Below are 11,096 nucleotides of genomic sequence, written 5' to 3' on the forward strand. Positions count from 1 at the left end.
TATGTATTTTTTATTTTTATGCTCTCGTGGCCACTCATTATCTGATGACTATCAGCGTTCACGAATTTGAATAATAAATAATAAAAACCCAGAATAAAAAAATACATTCAAATGTATGAGGACAATCGTAAGAGAATAAATGCATGCAAAGTAGGTACCATCGAAGATGACTTTAATATTTCCGAAGACCCTAGGTGCATTACGAATTTTTGAATATTCATAAGTAAAATTTGAGTCCTTGAATAGTTCTCAGATCATAGTTATTTAAAATGCAGCACTTTATACACTATTGTAAACAGAAATGGTGTATGGCGTAACCTCACCGGTGTGTTAGCACTTTCGTTCTGTCAATTTTTGCAACGTAATTACGTGAACAATGGTTTCCACCATGAAGTAGCACAGGCCCAACATTTAATTCGACTGATAGGAAGGGTTACTGGTGGCCCGGAGGTCTTTCCGATTTCACCAGGACAGAGTGGGCGAGAAAAGGCTCAGCCAGGAGGGGTAGGATTTACTAACAGTTGTCCGAGCGCCTCAGGAAGATTTCAGGGCAGCTTTTTTTTCCCCACCTAACCTGATGAGCCTTGAGAGCGTAACCGGGCGAGTACGTGAGCTCACGAGACTCAAACCGGGAGTGTTGCTATTACTGGCCTAGCAAGGGTAGTGCTTCGCAGAATCTACCAACGGATCGGAAACGCGACCCACTCTGGAGTTCCGGCGAGAAACTCAGTGGGCTGTGTCTATGGGTTAATTTACTCGTCGAGCCCTTCGTCGCGAGGACGGTGACCGGTGCCTGAGGTACCGAAGAGTATCGTTAATGGATCGGGAGAATCTGTAATAACATGTTTACGGTGACGTCGACTGTTTACCATTCGGTCCGCAGGATCGGGTGTGTAATTACTCGCTTCCCGAATGCAACGGGCGTCTTTTAAGAACATTTGTCAATTTGACTCTCTCACAGGTTTTTTTTCTTTTAATAAAAAAAACTGCATCGATATCAAACTACAACATGTAAAAATGATCTACCTACCAATCATTCATACCATCATACCAGGAAGTAAATCTCCAAACTAAAAAATACGATCTATACAGTGGACCATTGTTTTTTTCGCCTTTATTTTGCCCTTGTAGGCAGACGAACATATGGCCCAACTGATGGTGAGAGGGTGAGTGATTACCGTCGCCCATGGACTTCAGCAATGCCAGGGGCAGAACCAAGCCGCTGCGTACCGAAAATTGTAAAAATATAGTATCTTATGTTACTGTTACGATTGTAACTTAAATAAATAAGTAAAGGAGAAATGTATACTGCGATTTTCAACGTAAAAAAAAACTTAGGGTATTTTATTTCAGATAACAAAGGATATAAAAATATTATAAGTTTTGGTGTTTGAAAGTGGAGGTAGAGAAACATTGAGATCTTTCGCTTAGCCATGACAAAAAAAACCATTTTGTCGCAAATGGTGCAGATTTTAAAAAGTTGCAAACGAATGCAGTCATCGCGCCCCACGTAGTTTCACTAAAATATTTTTGTGGTTTATATTTATTAGCTAAGGTTGGCAGACGAGGTCACAGTCTGACTGATGTTAAGCAGTTATCGGAATCCATAAATACCCCAAGGTGAATGCCACAATGTACCTTTGGTTATGAGATCGAGTTCCCTCTCTCTCTGTCTCTTCGATCGGTCCCTCACTGCTGAGGATCGTGACTCCGTCAGATTCCGTCAACCAGCTGTCTCCATCGATCCCATTTTGTAGCTTGGGGGAATGCGTCGCTGACAGGTATCCCCAGTTCCTCCGCTATTTGGTCCGACCTAAATCTTGCATTTCAATAACGTTTTTTTTTTCCTACCTAAGCTGATGGTCTAGAGAGACCATGCCATCGTCGCCGGGCTAGTAGGTGAGCTCACAGGGCTCAAACCTGACGATGTTGCTAACATGAACCCTAGCAAGAGCCGTGCTTCGCAGAACCTACCACCGGATCGGAAACGCTACCCACTGAGAAGATCCGGCGAGAAACTCAGTAGACTGTGTCTGGGGGTTAATTTATACGCCGAGCCCTTCGTCGTAAGCGAAGGGTTCGATGAGAACGATGACCAGTGCTTGGGTCACCTAAAAGCACCGTTAGTGCATCGGGTTCAATAACCAGTAATTGATCCTTGTACGAGATCGCATTACCTCGTGACTGAAACTGAAGACTGAAGATAAACAGCCGGCATTCTATCAGCTGTGGTTGGTGGGCTTTTACTTGGAGGGTAGCTCGGGTTGCAGGTCATTGAGGATACTACTGTAACGGGCATTTGATGTGGAAGTAATTGGGCTGCATAAAATTCAATTGAAATAATCACCAGATTATGATTGAACAAACCTTACAAATTAGCCTTATTGGTACAGACAGTGCGTTTCCAGAGATCTTTTTTGCCACGTACCTTCCGGCTTTGGAATGAGCTTTCCCTCCACGGTGTTTCCCAAGCGCTATGACATATCCTTCCTCAAACGAGGCTGTTGGAGAATATTAAACGGTAGGCAACGGCTTGGCTCTGGCTTGGCCCGTATGCTCATCTGTCTATAGGTCAAAAAAAAGACATAAAGTAAAGCCTGCCCTATTTATTGTTGAGAAGGTAGAGAGAAGGAAAAGTCGATACTAAATATACCGCTAGTTTCGGAGCCACACACTGATAAGGTCATAACATACTGCACGGCTATACAGGCGACCGCGTGTCTGCTTCCGGCATTTCCGGCACAAACAATTCTCGTGTTTCCTTAACTATTGTTTTATTGTTTTCTTATTAAAATCGTCTATCTGTCATCGAAGGACCAGAATATTTCTGTCCGTTTTAATAGTTTCACATTCGAATTCCGTAACTAATTTTAGAATTCTCAGTATATTATGTTCCTCAAAGTTCAATTGAAAATGTATAGTTAATATCACAATATTTTTAATGCGAAAATTTGTTGGTCTCGTTGTGGCCCACAGTGGCGTGGTGTAAAGTGGGTAATTGGAGACCATAGGCATCTCAATAATGCCGCCACCGACCTTAAGACGTAAGTTTGAACTTTCAAAACTAGCTATAACTGAAACAGGCAAGATGGATATTACCAATACTTATAACCAGTAGCGTTGATCAAGGATATAGAATGTGGGTAGCTTTCACCGGTGTAAAATACTGGTTGTCCATCAGTGAAGAAAAAATTACGCAATCATTCTATATTAGAGAGTTGAATGTCCTGTTATTTAGAAATTCACTGTAGAAAAGTTTCTAATTGAAACTAAAACATTACAAGTCCAGTATTGTTTGCTTTATTACAATAAACTTAAGTTTTATGAATGGGCTGCTGGACAAAGGACTTGGAAAATGGTAAGGACGACAGAATACAGAGTTCACGAGATTTTATATGCTAAGAAAAGAGAAGATAAAGTATCGTATCGTAAGCTGACTGAGAGAAGCTGACCGTATGACCTTTGACTTTCAAACGGCCGTCTGGTGTAGTGGTAAGTGACATGGTCACTACACAAGGGGGTTGCGGGTTCGAATCCCGCCAAGGGAAGATATTTGTATGATAAATATAAATGTCTTTTCCGGGGTTATGGATGTATATTAAATATATGTATGTGTATAATAAAAATCTTACATATATTTCCGTTATCTGGTACCTGTATTACAAGTTCTTTACGAACTTATCACGGGACCAGTTAACGTGGCGTGATTGTTAGTAAATATTTATTTATTTATTATTTATTTGACCGAGAGACTGAAATTTCGCGTGAAGTTCACCTTGATGTTGGTCATGCTTCGCAGGATATTTAACTTTAATGCAACGTTTTAAAGCGCAGTATTTCGATTCCTGATGGCTCTTCTAATCTTGAATGAAGGGTACAGTGGGTACCCTTACAGTGGTACAGTACAGCGAAAATATATTGTCTTCATTATCACCTTCATTGGTTCTCAAACCAACACAGTCTCTTTCTATCCCTGGCTCATCACTAGCGGATTCACCCTTTTCGGTCAACAGACCGTGATTCCTAAGTCCGAATACGATTCTCGGTCTGAGTTAGTTTCATTGCTAAAATACTTCGTATGCATCAGAGTGTCTCAAAGATTTTAATTATTCAATGAAATGTTTGTTCAAAAATTGAAAACAAAACTTGACAAGAATGGAAGAAACAACGAATGAAATCAACGAATAAATATTATCAATTATTAATTGTATTTAAACATTTTATCAATAATGCAAGACATTGGCCCAGATAATTCAATAATATGATTTCCGTAATGTCGAAACTGGTTTTATTTCTTATTTGATTCATTTGACTATTGAATTATTGTAGAATAATGTCGAATGTTCGAGGTTGTGCTCATTTATGTTGCCGTTCTATTTAATCATGTATTCAGATGGAAATAGTGATGACGATATCAGATAACAGTGTTTTTATTGATGTGGTTAGTGACCAGCTCACACGATTTAGCCCACACTACGATTTCGGGGCTTATTTATCTTAGACTGATGTAGCTCTTCACTGAATCGTTCCAATGAACTACTTTGAGTGAGCGAAATGAGCTCGTGACATCTATGAGGTGTTTTCCTTGAGCACTTAACTCCAGTTCCAAGCTTTCAATAGAGAAGATTGGTAACCGTTCTGACTTAAGAGCTAGTCCGCCCATCTAAGTAATAAAGACAAAAAAAATGTTACTTATATCGGTTTTTCTGTCCTTCAAAGCGGATTGAATTATTGCTTAGCAACAGTAATAGACAGTTTGGAGATTACCTGTGTAGACTCGTGAGTCACCCTACCACCAGTAATTACGTAAATAATTTTTTTTTCCGTGTTTGATTTTTATATTCCCTATGTTATTCCTTGTAAACATGCGCTACATAAGTATTAAAAAAATGTATTGGTGCCTGCATGCGGGATACGAATTCTGTCAAAGTCGCATTGGTAGCTACAAGCTTCTTTTTTGGCTTAAATGGGTGGACGAGCTCACATCCCACCTGGTGTTAAGTGGTTATTGGAGCCCATAGACATTCACAACGTAAATGCGCCACCCACCTTGAGATACAAGTTCTGAGGTCTCAAGTACAGTTACAACGGCTGCCCCACCCTTCAAACCGAAACGCATTACTGCTTCACGGCAGAAATAGGCAGGGTGGTGGTACCCACCCGTGCGGACTCACAAGAGGTCCTACCACCAGTAGTTAGGCAAATTATAATTTTGCGGGTTTGATTTTTATTACACGATGTTGTTCCTTCATCGTGGAAGTCAATCGTGAACATTTCTTGAGTACGTATTTCATTAGAAAAATTGGTACCGGCCTGAGATTCGAACACCGGTGCATCGCTCAACACGAATGCATCGGACGTCTTATCCGTTAGGCCACGACGACTTCATTAGGCCACGACCACTTCAAGTACATCGGGTGTCTTATTTTTTAGGCCACAGAGACTTCAGACTATTGAGTGTATCTCATTTTGAAGGAAGGCCTCAGAAGGCTCCTGAGTTATAATAGAATAAGGTTTTGTTAAATGTTACGTGTAACTTATTCAAAAGTTAGTTAATTAGCAGTGAAATTTCGTTTGTAAATTAGCTTGGGAATTCGCACACTTATGAGCAAAATATTATTTTACATAATATAGCGTTTACACACAAGCGAACTAGAACAATAGTTTTGTTTGGAAATTCTCTATTTTACGTACGTACAATTTGATATAAAACTACAGAAAAGTGTTAGTTATACTTTAATGATAATTTTTGTTTTAAGAAATATTATACACAATATTGTAAATTTTTTTACAACATGTTTATTCCTTAATTAGTATTTAGTATAAAAGTTTAAAAAAATTAATTGCTGCCATAAAGTTGGTCACGCGATGGTATAAATTATATTTGAAATAAAAAAAATAAAAAAACGTGTTGATTAGAAGCACGTTGATTCGATTTACAACTGCGGAATGAACTCTTAGCATTTAATAGTATAAACAAAATAACAAGTTATAAAATCTATGGTACAATGTTGACATGTTAATGAACTTGACAGCAATGATGCAACATACATTGACGCTTTCATAATTCGATTCCGTTAACAGGTTATGTAAAACTAATCTGATTATATTAAAATAATACATAGTTATGTCTCATTTTCGTATGAATTAATTACATTGTTTTTCTTTTTGTATTGCGTTCATACATTATTCAGGATTAGAATATTTAACAGCTTCGGTTATGGTCCGTTTTGAAACTAAACTTCTTGTCTTGTCTGCTTCACGACAGAAATAGGCAGGGTGGTGGTGCCCACCCGTGCGGACTCACAAGAGGTCCTACCACCAGTTATTACGCAAATTATAATTTTGCGGGTTTCATTTTTATTACACGATGTTATTCCTTCACCGTGAAAATCAATCCTGAACATTTCCATTTAGACCTATCATACGTCATCTCTGCATTCACATTCTTCTCTTGCATTTCCTCTTTCACACAGTCTATCCAAGAATCTTTTTGGTATGTCCTCCCCCTTTCTTCTCTTAGTGAAACTTTACTTATATTGCTTAAATTTTGGGAGTAACGACAAAGGGAAGATCTTCTACCGAGCGGGTCATAGTAAACCGTAGACCGACGGTTCGGGCCTTGTTTTTTTCCCCGACCTATGCTGATAGCCTTGAGAGGCTATTTCAGCTTCACCCTAAGGTGTAGGTGAGCTCACGGGGTTAAAATCGGAAGTGTTGCTAACATTGACCCTAATAAGAGCAGTGCTTCGCAGAATCTACTACCGGATCGGAAACGCGACCCACTGAGAAAATCACGTTGGTGTTCGGAGCTTGTAAGGTTTTCTTGAAAATGTTGTTAGCGGCATTCAAGCATTCCTCAAATATCTTTTGTTCTATGCGAACCATTGTTATATAGTTCTGAATACGTTTAAATCGATATCTTAATTGTTAATTAATATATTGTATAGAAAATTAGAGAATAGTTAACGGATTATTTAAGCTGTGTGAGCACAAAAACTGTGAAGTATAGATACAAACGTCGCAAATAATAAAATGAATATAATAAATGCGAGACTAAGCCGTAAAAGACGTAGCAGTCCTCACGACCTATGAAATTACTATGTTGGGTATATTTTGTATTTTTAATATTCATTTTTACGTTGCAAAAAACATCGATTGCTTAGATCGGTGAATGATTTCACGGATCACCTCCTGCACTAAATTGGTTACTGGAGTCCATAGACATCACGATGCAAAGCCCAATTTACTTTGAATTATGAGGCTGAAGTTTCAATTGTATTGTTTAACAGCGATCTCAATCTTCAAGCCGAAACGCGTGATAAATACGCGGCAGAAATAGGCAAGGCAGTGGTATCACCCTATGCTCTTTTTTACTACCAAGTGCCGATCGGGGATTACTTTTGTAATTGCCCTGTTGGCTGGCGAGCATACGGCCCATATGGTGAGTGGTTACTGCCGCTTGTGGACATCAGCAATACTAGGGACAGAACCAAGCCTCTGCCTACCGTAGATAAGCTCTATAGATAAGATAAGATCTAACTTACTTATACACGTAATATTAACTGGCTATATATAATATATATATATATATATATACACATATATGTGGATATAGAGGAAGAGGTAGACCTAAGAAGAAATGGATGGATTGTGTGAAAAACGATATGGGTAAGAGGGGAGTGAGCGAAGAAATGCCGACCACAGGTAACTGGGAGAAGGGCAGGATAATGATGAATGATGATATATATATATGTGTGTGTGTGTGTGTGTATTCAACAAATGTTCACGATTGACTTCCACGGTGAAGGATTTTCCATGTGAAATAAAAATCAAACCCGCAAAATTATAATTTGCGTAATTACACGGGTAGGTATCACCGCCCCGCCTGTTTCTGCCGTAAAGCAGCCATGCGGTTCGGTTTGAAAGGTGGGGCAGCCGCTGTAACTATACTGAGACATTAGAACTGATATCTCAAGGTGGGTGGCGCATTTACGTCGTAGATGTCTATGGGCTTCAGTAACCAATTAACACCAGGTGGACTGTGAGCTCGTCCAACCACCTAAGCAATAAAAATAATTATAGTAACTAAATTATCGTAGGTAGGTAGGTAGGTTAGTTAGTATAATACTCAGAAAATTTGGCTACGTATTCACAAATGTAACAACTTAGTATGCTTTTTGGCATCTATAAACACAGATGAGATGGTATTCAAAGCTGCGCAGCCGATTAAAGCAAAGCTGATTGTTTTTATCTTAATGTCTAGTTTTGCGTTTCACGATTAATTATTTGCAATACACACATAACACGCACGTGTTTGAGAAAAAAAAAACACCAGCAAACGCTCTGAACAACAGTGACTTGTTTTTGCGAAAAAAAATATGTTGTTGTGAATTTTAGTTCATACGTTATTCATTATACGAACTCGTCATAGTGACAGCTCACGTTGAGTCAATCTATTGTCTGGTTCTGCGTATTGACACCGCAAGGGTAAATGATACCCTCGATCCAAAAATGATGAGACTATTTTGCGTCAGTTTTTTTTTTTAAGCGCATTCAACAAAATATAATTGCAATATAGAACTTTCGGCTTTTGTGTAGTGTAATATACGTGTGTCATTCATATAAGCCTTCCTCTTGAATCACTGTCTATCTGTTGCTAGAAATTTTAATAAAATCCGTTGAATAGTTTAAAATATCTAAGCGAACAGACAGCGGAAGCGATTTCATTTTATACTATGTAAAGATGTAATTTACCTATTACCTACCTATCTACCTACCTACCTTTAATTATCTGTTACCTAACCACCTTCTATTTTTATATTAAACAAAATTGAGAACTTAAAAAAACTTAAACTTAAGCTTTAAAAGGGCAGAAGGATTAGAGAGAAACCATTTCATGCATGTGTTTTATTTCATATCTTTTCGAGTTCTATCTAGATTTTCAATTAAAAAAATTAAATGTGTAGTGTCGTGGGACACCGGATAGGAACGAAGTTCCTTATTATAAAATTATTAATTTAAAATTCTATTCGAGGTATAAAGAAAATAAAATTGGAAGTTTCGCAACAACCCACCGTCATTCGGTAACGTGCGAACTTATTGTGGTACACTTCATTCACGGTTGTTTGCATAAGAGTTAGTGTATTGCGCAAACAAACTCTCTGAGATCGTGGTCAATGAACGATAAAAAATATGTTATTTTTTGTACATTATTACAAAGTTAAGTCGTACACTGTGTGCATTCCTATTTTGTACGTTATTACAAAGTTAAGTCGTACACTGTGTGTATTAGTAATAAGTTGTGCTTTTTTTTTTTTTTTTTTTTTTCCTACCTATGCTGATAGCCTTGAGAGGCTATTTCAGCTTCGCCCTAACGTTAGTAGGTGAGCTCGCGGGGCTCAACCGGAGAGTTGCTAACACTGACCCTAGCAAGAGCAGTGCTTCGCAGAATCTACCACCGGATCGGAAACGCGACCCACTGAGAAGATCCGGCGAGAAACTCAGTGGGCTGTGTCTATGGGTTAGTTCACTCGTCGAACCCTTCGTCGCAAGCGACGGGTTCGACGAGGACGGTGACCGGTGCTTGTGGTGCCTAAAAGCACCGTTAATGGATCAGGAGGATCCGTAATGACGTGCTTTGGGCGACGTCGACGGTTTACCATTCGGTCTACTGGGTCGGGTATGTAATTTCCAGCGGCTACGATGAGAGGGTTCTCATGTCGTGCCGCCTTCTCAAAATGGCGCAGCGATGCCGACTGTAGATACTTACTAAGGGAGTCGAGCTCCAGGTCGTCGTGGAGATCCACATTCCTAAGGAACCAAGGCGCTCCGACGGCTATCCTGCAGAATCGTGATTGAATAACCTGAAGGGATTTCAAGTTGGTGCGGGCTGCGTGAGCGAACACTACGCTTGCATACGTCATGACGGGGCGTATACAAGTTTTGTAGAGAGTTACCTTATTACGGAGGGACAGTTTGCTTCGACTACAAAGCATTGGATAGAGTCGTCCTAGAATAAACGCGGCGCGGTCGCGTACCGTTTTTATATGGGGACGGAATGTCATCCCTCTGTCGAGGGTGACGCCTAGATATTTGACCTTCGAGACCCACGGAATGGGCTGGCCAAAGAGAGTGATGGGACTAACGGCGGAGGTGTTTGCGCGCCTACTACGGAGTGGGATGCTCGAAGTGATGTTCGGAGGGCGACCCCTTTTGAAGAGCACCGCTGCGCTTTTCGTGGGGTTGATGTCTATTCGCCACTTCCGGAACCACCGTCCCAGGGTGGCTACTGCGATCTGGAGTCGCCGATGAAGCAGCGACATCTTCCTACACGAGTAGTAGATAGCCGTGTCATCGGCGAAGAGCGCTAGATGGGTCTCCGGAGACCGGGGTATATCATTGATATACAAACTAAATAATAACGGGGAGAGCGCGGAGCCTTGCGGGACTCCGGCGGTCAGTTGACGGGGACGAGAACGAGTTCCCTCTACTCGATATCGAAACGAACGGTTCGACAAGAAGTCTCGTATGATGAGCACGAGTCTGTCTGGCACTCCCATGTTGTACAGTTTATAAATTAAACCGTTGTGCCAGACTTTGTCGAACGCCTTCGCGATGTCGAAGAAGAGGGCGCCGGTCGGGATTTGTTTACGCCTATTTAGTCCTATCAGAATGTGCTCCGTGAGGCGGTGCACTTGTTGTACGCACGAGTGTTTTGAGCGGAATCCGAACTGTTCGTCAATGAGAATTTTGTTCGCGGTAACAAAATCCCAGAGGCGTTTCCTAAGGAGCCGTTCGTAAATTTTTCCTATCGTCGAGAGGAGACTAATCGGACGGTAACTAGAAGTTTCGTTTGTCGGTTTGCCCGGCTTATGTATACCGATAACGTCCGCTTCTTTCCACACCGCGGGAAAGATGCAGTGCGTCATAGCGGCATTTAAAATTGTAGCCAACATTGCTATCAGTTGGACTGGCAAAAATTTTAGCGCGCGGTTGTGGATGCCGTCGGAGCCGGGTGCCTTCCTAGGTTGTAGGTTGTGGATCGCGTCTCTAACTTCGTCAGTGGTAATGGGGGGTAACGCGTCCGAGGGCGG

This window comes from Bombyx mandarina, chromosome 09 (genome assembly GCF_030267445.1).
Source record: "Bombyx mandarina strain Sakado chromosome 09, ASM3026744v2".
Classification (NCBI taxonomy): Eukaryota; Metazoa; Arthropoda; class Insecta; order Lepidoptera; family Bombycidae; genus Bombyx; species Bombyx mandarina.